This window comes from Vicugna pacos, chromosome 4 (assembly GCF_048564905.1).
Source record: "Vicugna pacos chromosome 4, VicPac4, whole genome shotgun sequence".
Lineage (NCBI taxonomy): Eukaryota > Metazoa > Chordata > Mammalia > Artiodactyla > Camelidae > Vicugna > Vicugna pacos.
The window spans coordinates 63,309,178-63,322,123 of NC_132990.1; the positions used below are offsets into that span (position 1 = coordinate 63,309,178).

A 12,946-nucleotide genomic window follows, 5' to 3' on the forward strand; every position below is an offset into this window, starting at 1 on the left:
GCTGCTGATTTCAGAAATAGATGATGCTTGTAAATGCCCCAGGCTCCTTGGGAGGCTCACCTGAAAGGTGGGTTTGCTACTGACATCTTCGTGGCTATGAAGAAGCTGGCCCATACATTTGTGAACTTACAGATGGCATAATGACCCTTCCCCCAAAAGGTGGCTGGGGGGATCAAAAGAGATAATGTATATAAAATGGCTGGACACAGTGTCCAGCACATACTAAGTTTTCAGCAAATATTAGTTGAGTCCAGTTCTGCTCTGGGAGGCACAGGTCCCCTTTAAGGAAGGTCATGCTACCCAGGGACTGGGGATGCAGTCAGCAGAGAGCCTCCAACTGCCAACAATTCCAGATCCACCAGCTGCAAAAAACTGCCTCATGGAGGCTGTGCCATCCCTGGGAGAGCCTGGACCCAGAGACTGAGCCAGGTGGCTATCATGTCTCACCGTTTGGCCCTACGCGGGACACTCTGACAAGCTCCTCGCGGGAATGGTGGAGCCTTGGCCAGGCCTGCATAGCTGTGTCACTTCTCCCATACCTCACTCTGCCTTCCACAGGTATTGATCCCCAGTAAGCACCTTGCATTCTAAACTGCACCTCAGTGTCTGCCCCCAGAGAGCTCAACCTGCAACATCCACCCACATCCCACAGATTTATATGTAAATTGAAAAGATTCTCATTCCTGTAGTGTGTTGCAAGAGCTGGGGTCTATTGCTAGCCTTTTATTACCTGGTTTCTAGCAGGAAGGTTTGGGCCACATAACACCCAAGGGTCCTTCTGGTGCTGAAACTGCATGAGCTTTCATTTCCTCCATTCATATTTGCATCACATCTGCTAGAAAACATCCTCTGTGTCCTGTTTTCTTCCCTGTGTTCCCAAACCATCCTGTATTCAGAAAACCCTTTTACTTCATTGTCATTTAGCTTTAGTGCATCTGTCTTCCCCACTGAATGGACACCTTTGGAGTAAAGATGCTTTCACCTTAAGTCACCTGTGGCACCTACACCTACCTCACTTCACTGTAGAAGCTAAAGGCACCTGTGGCACCTATGTGTGGAGCCTTGAAGGTATTTGATACATGGGTTCTCAATAAAGGAACCCTTAAGACCTTCTGTGGGTTCCTCTGACTGAGGAACATAAAATGAATGGCACGCCATAACCCTCTTTCCAACTGCCCTCTCCTTTTGCTAAATGGCAGTCCACTTAGTGAAGATCAGTTTGCTTTCAAATTGCTGCAGGACGTGAACCTATACAAGTAACTGGTTCAGTAAATGACACAGCACTGTATTTTAGTCAACTGTCTTATTCAGGTGGTGGCAGTGAGATAAAACATCATTCTTCCCCAACCAAACACGTCTTTTTTTAAGATAAAATTACAATCGCTTTGATTAATTTATTTAGTTTTCTTGTTAGAAAGCAAGGATGAGAGCTACAAAAGACAAAGGGTGCTGAGGTAGTTGGCATGGGACAGACCCAAAGGATGTAGGAAGTTCACGAAGGGAAAGGAAGTTACATGTACTGAATGCCTAATACATTCAGGCATTGTTCCAAGCCCTTAGCATATATTTAATTTCATAGTTATATATGACCGACAAGAAAGCTGTGGCACAGACCGGTTAATGATTTGCCATGAGTCCTGTAAGAGTGAACACAGAGGTAGAAATAGAAACTCAGATGTATCATCTCCAATATGTGGCTCTGTCTGAACAAATAAGTGGAAACAGAGAAGTGAGAGGTATCCAGATATCAGGTCATCAAGGATGGCCTGTGAAGACTGTGCAAAGGGTGTGAAAAGGGAGTGGGAAAGAGAAAACAAGAGAGAGAGAAGTGCCAGTAATAGTTTAATCAAACAATACCGATCTCATTTAAATGTAGAATCTGGGGGGGAAAAGAAGTCAAACTTACAATAACAGAGAGTAGAATGGTGTCCACCAGAGGCTATGGGGTGGAGGGAAAGGGGAGTTACTGGTCAAAGGACACAGACTTTCAGGTTTAAGGATACATTCTGGAGATCTGATGTACAGCCTGGTGACTACAGTTGATACTCATGTATACTTGAAATGTGCTATGAGAGTAAATCACAAATGTTCTTCCTACTCGCTACCCACCCCCAAAACGGTGACTGTGGGAGGTGATGGATATGTTAATTAGTTTGATTGTATACATATGTATACGTATATCATACATCACCAGGTATACATATATCAAAACATCACGGTGTATACCTTGAATATACACATTTTTTACTTGTCAAAAATAATTACAAATTTTTAAAATACATGAGTAGAAAGCATTGTCTTAAACAGGGGGCCATGTATAATTGCAAAGCGTATTTCCTGCCCACAGAGAATTTCCAGTATATACTTGGAGAGACAAGATGTAAGCCCATAAATAGAGAATTTGCTACCTGGGATAATGAGGCTGGGATGTTCCACCCCCTTCACAGTAAGTTCAGAGTCAAGAGATTGTTTTAAGTAGGGCAGTCAAGATTGACTGGAAGGAAGACCTGTCCTCACTCCTAATTAACTTGCTGATGAATGTGACTAATGTCCTTTTTCCTCTTCTCTCTGATCTCTCCTTTCAGGATGTCCCCGTCTAACTGTGGAGTTATCAGAGGGGCCTCATGAAAATAGAGGTCAGAATATGACTCTCCTTAGCAATTCACCGGTTCCTTAGCCCCCAAGGATAAAGGGCCTTGCTCTACACAGCTATGAGGTTTTTTACTAACTGAATTACTACTAATCCACCATGAGAGAAGAAGAAAAGAACATCTAGTTTCTCTGAAATCAGCCCTCTAGCCTGATAGGATGCCCCATTTCAAGGATTCATGTGCACATTGCCCTGAAAATCATCCACATTTTTTCAGTTTACTTTCACATGTGAATTGCCACAAGAACGTAGAATTTGCCTATAACCATATCCAGCTGTGTATTATGAGTACTTTAAAAGAGAGAATATATAAGATGATCTGGAAGAATCAAAGAAATAAGGCTCCCTAAAAAAACACTATTCATTTCAAACAAAGGCTTTTAGCAGGAGAAAGTCTTTTAGTGAAAAACAAAAACAGAAACAGAAACAAAACAGGACTCAAGCACAAGGCTGCTTTAAACTGAGAAGCCGTTCGGGTGAAAACCCCTAGAAAAGCCAATCCTATCTGAAGATTTTGCATCTGGGTGTGTAATACAGACACAGAGGTTCGATTTCCTTTGCAGGGGAGGAATGTAACATTGTGATGTTTCTGAAACTCTAAACCCGAGCCGGGGGGCGGAGGGGATCATTAGAGTCTGGACACAGATGCCAAGGTATGTGTTATGAATGTTAAAGCTGAAAAGATCGCTTTTAAGGACGTGCACAGGTTTCCTTCCTGACCACCCTGCACCCGGCTTTTCTTAAAGGGTCTCTCTTGGAAAATAAAGTCAGTGTTTTTTTTTTTTCCTCCTCGAATAGAGCCACAAAGCAGGAACAGATGTGACTCGAGTAACCTCTACTTTGCACACACCTCAGAGAAAAACGACATGGACGAGAGAGCAGGGGATCTGGCTCCTGGCCAGAGAGAAGGACAATTGGAGTTTAGGCCTCTAATGACATGGTTCACCTCAGCTCACTCCTTTGTACTCCTGCAGGGCAGGCAGGCGGAAAGAGGGCTGTGTCTACGCATAGCCAGCGCAAATGAAGGATTTGCAGAAAGGCTGCCATGTTCCTTGACTCTATGTCTTCTCTTTCCCTCACCTGGGAATGCCCAAGCTACTTTAGCTGACCACCTCTGAATGCACAAAGATGCAATCAAATACGGTGCTTGCGGCCTGGGTGCCAGATTCTGACACTCTGAGTTAGACTTCTGACACTGCCACCTATTACCTACCTACTCTCTACAAAAATTATTTACGCTCTCTACACCTCCTTCCTTGGCATCTAAACAAGGGTAACAACACCATCTACGTCACCAAGCTTTTTTTTTTGAGCATTTGACAGAAAATACATTAGGAGCACTTAAAACAATGCCCACCACATAGCAAGTGTTCCATCAATGTTATTTGCTTTAAGGATTAAGGACCACTTTCCATCATGTTTTATATTGATTTGGGTACATTTCTTATTTTTCCTCACCAGAAAGGAAGCCCCTCGAGTGCAGAAAACATGTCAGATTCAACTTAACATGGTACTGTCTGAACTCAGTGTCAGTGGCATGCTGGTAAAGGTTCGACAACTGGCTCCCTGAAAAGGTAGCTCCCATGTGTCCTGTTTGCCAATTTCTGTGGTGTAAATACTCCCTCCATGGTTGTTTTCAGGCTCTCAACAGGACATCAACTGACTCACAAAATTCCTGCAAATTTAACAGTAGTCTCTTGTGGGGCAACACAAGCCAGCTTCAGAACCCCACTGAATGCATGTACCAAAGACAGTGAGAAAGAATAAACACGTGAACAAATTCCGAAATTAATGATTCACACCAGGGATTCTCAGTGCTGAGACTGACCATGCTACCATTTATTTTTTTATCTACAGCTTTATTGAGGTAAAAACCGACAAATAACAATTATCTACTGAAGGTACACCACAGGATGTTTCCATATACCTATATGTTATAAAATGATTATCGTGAGCTAATTAACATACCCATCACATCGCATAGTTATCTTTCTTTTTTTGGTATGCAAACACTTAAGATGTACTTTCTCAGCAAATTTCACACATATAACACAGTGGTATTAACGACAGTCTCCATGCTGTATGTTAGATCCCCAGAACTAGTAACTGGAAGTTTTGTTCCCTGTGACCAACATCTCCTCATTTCCCTCATTCCCTAGAAACTGCCATTCTACTCTGTTTCTATGATACCAACTTTTTTTGTTTTTCAGATTCCACATGTAAGTGAGATCATACAGTATTTGTCTTTCATATCTGGCTTACTTAACTTAGCATACTGCACTCAGGCTCATCCATGCTGTCACAAATGTTAGGATTTCTTTCTCTTTCTATGGATGAATAATATGTTACCCATTCACCCATCAGCAGACGCCTCAGTTGTTTCCATATCTTGGTTTTGGTCAATAATGCTGCAATGATGGAAGTGCAGACATCTCTTTTCTACCATTAATTAGAGTTTGCAATAACCTTGTCTATCGTCTTAAAAGTGGTCTCCAGCCAGTAGGAATATGTACTGAAGATTTCTACAGAACATTCGTCCCTTGTGTTGCCCCTCCAAAAAGAGAATATTGATCCCAAACCTTGGGTACTATCACATACCATATGTTTCTTGTGAAAATTCATGCACATGGATATGGTAAAGACACTGATCAGTCTTAAAGTGAAGACACCTATTTCTTGACTGTGATGTAAATGGAAAGAAGCTTTTCCCAAATGTATTTGATCACTAGAACTGGTCTGGCTCAGTAAATAGTAACATCATAAGGGATTAATCTCTCTGAAGCACATACATTGGAAAACACTGACAGAATTACGTTCTATAATTACGTGGAAAAAAAGAGTAAAGGCTCTTAGTAATTTTTGGAGAATAATTTTCTTAACTTGGAACAAAATATATCTTGGACAGTCATCAAAAGAAATGAAATGTATTAATAAAAATAATAGCTACTCTGTGCCAAGGGCTGCCAATGCCCAATTCTGCAAAATAGATAAAATTATCCCATTGTACAGATGACAAAATGGAGACTCAGGAAATTTAATTAATCTGCTTACTGGCACACTGTTGAGCAGAATTCAAATACAGCTCTTGGTGGCTCCAATGCTAACATTTTACTACAATATTAGACATGTGATGTCATTATAAAATTATGATCATCAGTTTCTACTTAACCCTTCACTCTTTCAGGCAATTTCAGTTATGTTTTCTTCATTTCCTTTTCTTCTCCACAATAATTATTTCAAAATGTCTACATTCTCTCTGCCACTCCACTTGCAGAAGATTATTTCACTTCCTTTTCACCAAGTATATAAAAACATTAGAAATAAATGTCCTCAACTGTTCACAACCTGACCTGTACATTTAACTTCAAGTGTACCCAATTTTCTTCTGCTCATCTTGAAAGAAAAAAGAAAAGACTCTACTTCTGTGCTGCATACTACATACCCCAATCCTTTCTTGAGTTTTCAAATTCCTTCCTTTATGTATATCCCTGTCTCATTCTCTACCTCTTTCTCCCCACTGGATTTTCCAGACATTTTTAACACGTTCAATTCTCTCCCTGTAAACAGTCTAGAACAACTCTTTCTCCTCCCTCTTTCCTCCTGTTTTATCTTCCAGTTCTGTCTTCCCTCTCCTTAGCCAAGCTGCTTGAAAATCTTGTCTGCACTGTCTACCTATCTCCACTTCTCAGTCACTGTTCAAATCTCACCAATTAGGTGCCTCCCAGCTCTCCCCTGAAATGCTTTCAATAAGATCAGTGACTCCTTTGTTGCTGAATCTCTGGGCACCGTTTAGTTCTTAATCAAACACCTCTTTTTTCTTGAAACACGCTATTCCTTTTCCTTCATTGACCACTTACTTGATTTGGTATTTTTTTCACTTCTCTGATGATTTTGTCTCAAACTCCCCCAGAGGCTTCTCTTCCTCTAGCTGTCCTCTAAATGCTGGTTTTCCTCAGAGATGAATTCTAGGCTCATATTCCTTCTCAACAGTCATGCTCTTCTTGAGTGATCTCACCTACTCTTGGGGATCCAATTTCACCCTGTTATGCTGATTATTCCAGATATACCTTCAGGCTAGAAGAACTCCTGGCTCCAAAGCACATCTAATTTCTTACATGAAGTTTCAACCTGAATGACCTGCAGGAATGTCTAAATTGAAATTATTGATAATCTCTTATCTCAGTATGTTTTACCACACACGTCCCCTTTTGGAAGTAAATTGCACTCGGGCTTCTAAGCCAAATGAATGAATGAATGAATGAATGAACAGTAATCCTCAACTTTTCTCTCTGTCTTATCTTAACTCTAATTCATCAACAAGTCCGTCTGATCCATCTACCTAATACTACGTAATCTATTTCTTTCCAACACACCATAAGCATAATACGACCTAATCCTTTCTCCTTGGATATCAACAGCAGCCTTCTATCTGAACTGCCAACCACCACTCTTACCCTTGTTTAGTTCATTCTGCATTCTAGAGCTAGAGATATATTTCTAAAATTAAAATCTGACCTTTTCAGTCTTCTTTTTAAAGTTGCTCCAGTGCTTTCTCTTTGCTCTCCAACGATATTTGACATCTCAAAGTTACTCAAAGGATCTCAGCCTTAGGTTTCAATCCTCTCTACATTACACCTTCAGTACACACACACACGTACACATAACACTCAACCCAGTTATCCTGACCAATCCTTAACTTCCTCCATATCTTAACTGAATGTCATTTCCTCAGGAAGGCCTCTCCTCCTCCAGGTCCTGAGGTCTCCTTTACATGTATTTTCATATATTCCTGAGCTTCTATTAGCATAACATTCACAAGTATTTTTGTAAAATCAATATGCTTGAGTTATGTGTTTTTGAAAAAGTACATGAGAACTAAAAATGCCTATATAGAGTAGTTCTCATAAGAAATGATAGCAAAGAAGTGAGTTCCAGGATTTTTACTGTATTCTGCAATTCTGGAAATAATACATTTATATTATCTTTGTTGATAATCAAAATATTCAAATCACCTGTATTTATATAATTCGCCTCATACAAATTCATATTCTATGAATACAGAACAGAAGAATTTCAGTGGAAATGCTAATCTAGCATATGTGTTTTTTCTGTGTTTCTTTCTGAATCATCATGAAAATGATAATAGTGAAATTAACCAGAAAGAAGATGACCTGGAAAAGACACATCAACAAATTTTTGGAGATGAAAAGTAGATGAGGAAGGAGTAACTGACCAAATCTTAAACCTAAATGCTTTTTGAAAGGGATCTTAATTTTTTTTTTAAAAAAAGCTGATTTACATCATAGAACCCTGGAAAAGCTCAAAAATTGAAGGATCTAGGTAGCTTGAAAGGTATAGAGTGAAAAGCCCAGACTGATCAAGAATCTATACAAGGAGTTACAGCCCCAGATGCTCTTCCACGCCCTGTGCAGCCAGGCAACTGCTCCTTCATGACCCTAGCAGGGGTCATTTTGTTATGTGAGAATAATTCTAGGGATGCTTTAAAGTGAGGAGGCCAGTAAAGGAGAGGGTAGCCTTGAGATGCCACTTTGAACATAAGAGAATTAAGTGAATATTCTCAATGTTGACCACACCCTCCATACTCTCTTTGGTTAACTAAGTGTGGATAAGAGATTGAGCAGGGTGGTTCCTCTCTGGGGATACTGACTGGCCCACTGAAACAACTGGGTCATGATTAGATCATCATACAAAGAGGGCAACTCATTATCAACAAACTCCACCCTTGCACCAGATTTTTAGTCTTCATTCTTAAATATAAACAGTCAAATGTTCCCAGGCATTAGAGGACAGAATTTAAATAAAAGACAAAACTTAAAGTGTAAAACTATAATCAAGGGCTTAATAATTGTAAAAGAAATTACTACATCCACAAAATAAGAACATGATGCTATAAAAAGAAATGCTCTCAGAACAAAAAATGTTACTAGAAATTAAAATTATGATTGCCCCTTGAAAATATTTTCAAATTGAATTGAAAAACAATGTTGAGAAAACATCCCAGAAAGTAGAGAAGAGATAAATATATGGAAAATGGGAAAGAAAAATATTATATTAGAGGATCAACATAAAGTCCAAGAAATAACTAATAGAGGTTCCAGAAATAGTGGCAGGTAAGAAACAAGTGTGTACATGGGTATTTGAAATCATTATACAAATATCAATCAAGGTACAACATGGCGGAAATTATAAACACTGAGGATTTGGGGAAGATCACAAGAATTTTCAGAGAGTAGAAGAAAACAAGTTTATATACAAAGTATTGGGGATCCAAATGTTATCACAACACCAGACACTAGAAGAAAATGGAGCAAGGTCTTTAAAATTGTTCTTAGCACAACACCAGACACTAGACAACAACAGGTCAAAGTCTTTAAAATTGTGAAGAATTTCTAACATCTAGTTATCTAGACTCTCACTCAAATGTAAAAGTAAAATAAGGACAGTTTGAAATATGCAAGGGCTGAAAAATTACCTCTGCACAGAAAACTCATGTATCCCAATAACAGAAGGAGCCAAAATTAAACAAGAAAAAGTTGGGATTCAGAAAATAGTAGTTCTATACAGAAGATAAGGCAAAAGGAACTGCTGGTATGATGATAAAGAGGACGTCTAAGGTGAGATCTGTCTGAAAAACCTAGAAGGCAGTTAATGTTAGGATGTTGGGCTCCATTTGGGAGATCTCTAAGGAGGAGAAATAGACAAACAGACAGATAACGCATATACATACATGCACATACATACATGATTGATACATAGACTTTTTAACAAAAATAATAAAAGTTTTACTGTTCTGGTAGATATTTGAAGGCACAAAAAAAAATCCTGAACAAATGAAATGGATTAGTAAGGCAATTTTTAACCCAAGGGGAAGAAAATTTATACAAAGAAAGGAAATAATTATGCTAGATTTCATGGCTCAGCTCTGAAAATATTTATGGTCTAATAATATAAACACTAAATTGTTTATTTAATTAAAAGTGTGATAGAACAATCTTGAAAAGTGAAGGAAAAGAAAATGTGTGTGCATCTGTGTTGGGACGAGGGTGCCAGGGAGCACACTGTAAGACAGTAGCCAGATCTTTATCATAGTTAAGTCAATGGATAAAGTCTAAGATTAAGACAAAAAATATATCCTGCATAATTTAGAAAAATGGAAGCAAATACCCAAAGAAATATTTTGAAGGTGTTGAAATTGTGAGCCTCAGGGAAGTAACACTTGGTGATGAAAAGGTGCAAAGGATTACTACTTTTTGCTAAAAGTCAGATAATGTTTGGCTTTTTAAAAGTATTTCCATACAAATAATGACACAGTGAGTTAGATGGGGAGGAATACACAGGTAGATGCAAATCAAAGTTCATGTTCTTGTCCTTGAATAAAAGTGTTGGTTATATTATCATATATTATTTTATATGTATCATATACCTAAAGGGTGTTTTAATATATAATCATTTACTAAAAGAAAATACTAGAAGAAAAACTTGGTAAATTGGTGAAGCCACTATGGAAAACAGTATGGAGTTTCCTCAAAAATCTAAAAATAGAACTACTCTATGATGCAGCAATTTTACTCCCAAGTATATATCTGGAAAAATTGAAAACACCAATTTGAAAAGATATATGCACCCCAATGTTCACAGCAGTATGATTTACAATTGTCAAGATACAGAAGCAACCCAAGCGTCTGTGACCAGAAGAATGGATAAAGAAGATGTGGTGTATATACATATATATGTATGTATGTATGTGTGTGTGTGTGTGTTATGATATTATTCAGCCACAAAAAATAATGGAATTCTGCCATTTGCAGCAATGTGGATGGACCTAGAGAATATTATGCTTAGTGAAATAAGCCAAATACTGTATAGTATCACTTACATGTGAAATCTGAAAATTAATACAAACAAATGTATATAACAAAACCGAAACAGATCCACAGGTACAGAAAACAAACTAGTGGTCACCAGCAGGGAGAGAGAAGGAGGAAGGGGCAAGTTAGGGGTCCAAGATTAAGAGATACAAACTACTAGATGTAAAATAGATAAGCAAGAAGGACATATTGTATAGCACAGAGAATTACAGCCATTATCTTGTAATAAGTTTCAATGGAGTATAATCTGTAAAAATGCTGAGTCATTATGCTATACATCTGAAACTAATATAATGTTATTGTATATCAGCTATACTTCAATTTAAAAATTTTGAAAATAAAAAACCTCATCTGTGTGAAATGTTGAGGTTTTTAGAAATGGGGAAATGGATTCCCCCAAGCATCTACAGACTATTGGCTACAGAGTTTTCAATGAGCTTCTTTTCCTCTGATTAAAAAATAAATAAACAAAATAGTAAAGTGTCCGGTGTTTGCATTACACAAGTCTCTGGTAAACCATGGGTAAATCAACGTTTGGTGTGTTTGAACAAAAGGTGCATTGTCAGACGTAAGACCCTAGGGACCACAAGCTGGGAGAAGGGAAGCTGGACGACACATTTCACGGATGTCTGTTCTAGTGCTACAGACTCTTACACAGGATGCCTTGGGATTATACCTGTCTCTCATCCTGGGGTTTGCTGATAAAAATGGTGGCAAACTTGTATCAAAATAGATCTAAACATTAACTGTCTACTCTTTCTAATGGGTCTAACACTGGGCAGACCCGATACTTACTCATTCCTTCTTTGTCTGCAAGCTCCATGCAGCTGGGGATCTTGTGTCTTGTGCATTCCTGGATGCACCTGCCATTTGCCTGGCACATTGTGAGAACTAAATAAATAGTAATTAAATGAATGACTGAAGTATCTTTTTTTTTCCTATTGATTAACCTGAGGTTTGGCCTACTAAAAATTGTATAGGTTTATACCCAAAACTTACATTTGTTTATTTCCCCCCCCTTCCCTCTAAAATGACATAATGGCAAGAGTATAAAATTTAATGACAGAGACTAGGGTAATTTCTGGTTTTGTCCTTTACTGACTGTCATTTTGAGCAATGCTGCTCAGTTCTCTGAGCCTAAGTTCTCTCATCCATTTCATCCATTATATGATGATAATAAGACTTTCCTCGTGTTATAGAGAGGGAATTAGTTAACAAATGAGTATTTTGTAAACTGTAAAGTAACATATAAATGTCAGTTGTATCTGTGACTGAAATCTTTCTGACATATATTTTCTATGTATTGGATTCATTCTATTTGTCTCTTTACGTGTTATTTTTCCAAGCTGCATTTACAAGCGAGAAATTTAAACACAATGCTAGTCTTCATGACTTTATATTAAGAATTGCCACAAATATTTACGTTTATATCCTTGAGTCACAAGTCCTCAAATATACGAACCAACTACATTTTGCCCAAGGTAACATTTTCCTGCCATTTTTCTGATAAACAGACAGAGATAATCAGTCCTATTATATAGTTAAGTCACCAATGTACAGGGAAACATTGAATCATCTTTTAATTCCTTTTTTGAATTGCCTATGTTTTTGACAAGGACACGCTCTATGAAGTTACAGATAAAGTTCAATTTAGCTTCACTATCAAAGAACAAAGAAACTATTGTCATTAAATTACAACTACTTTATTATTAGGTATCTGTGTGCATGAATGACTTCTCTTTTAGATCCATTAACATCTTTGCAATATAACAAAGATCAGACCTCTATTTTAATGAGTGGGACAAACCAAGGTTTTGTAGTGACATGCTCTGAATTCAAACGCTGACTGAGACATCCCTGAGCCTGTTTCCTTGTATGGGGTGGGGAGCGGGGTGGGGGGTGTAGGAAGCAGAGATACTTGAAAGGATGAAAGAAATTATACAGGAAGTACCTGATTGGCAGTCAATTAATGTTAGCAATGATTATCACTTTAGAGTCAATTTTAGATTTTTGAACCCCTGGTACCCGGATATCATTCTCCAACTATGCTTGTATTTATACGCTCAAGTGGATCTGAGGAAAGTGGTCGATATCAGCTGGTTTCCAATAAGAAGAAATGTGACTTGCTCGTGTGGTATAGAGGGACTAACATCCCCAGAAGGCAAGAGTGTCTGGGCTGCATCTGTGTAGCTGTGTCACACATGATCAGAGAACCACAAATGCCAGAACTGTGCTAAGTACTTTACATGTGGAACAAGAACAAAAACAAAGACAGACAGCAAGCCAAGAGTGTCTGCTTGCTATCCCCAGACCGCAGCTATGTTCAAAGGGGGGAGAAGCCTGTCAGTTAGAAAGAGCTTTGTTCTTCTGAAAACTCAGTGGCTTTGGATACGCATGTTTGGTATTA

At 38.4% G+C, this 12,946-nt stretch overlaps 1 long non-coding RNA gene across 13 annotated transcripts in view; it reads right to left on the reverse strand.

The window, feature by feature from the left end:
• LOC140696136 (uncharacterized) overlaps positions 1 to 12,946 on the reverse strand; it is a 330,303-nt gene that overhangs the window by 309,868 nt on the left and 7,489 nt on the right. For 4 of the 13 annotated variants that reach the window (XR_012072213.1, XR_012072203.1, XR_012072205.1 and 1 more), the window contains one exon: positions 11,335 to 11,430. The exons of the other annotated variants lie outside the window; for them this stretch is intronic. This is a non-coding gene — a long non-coding RNA (uncharacterized lncRNA). The remainder of the gene's footprint in view (positions 1 to 11,334; positions 11,431 to 12,946) is intronic. 13 annotated transcript variants of the gene reach the window in all.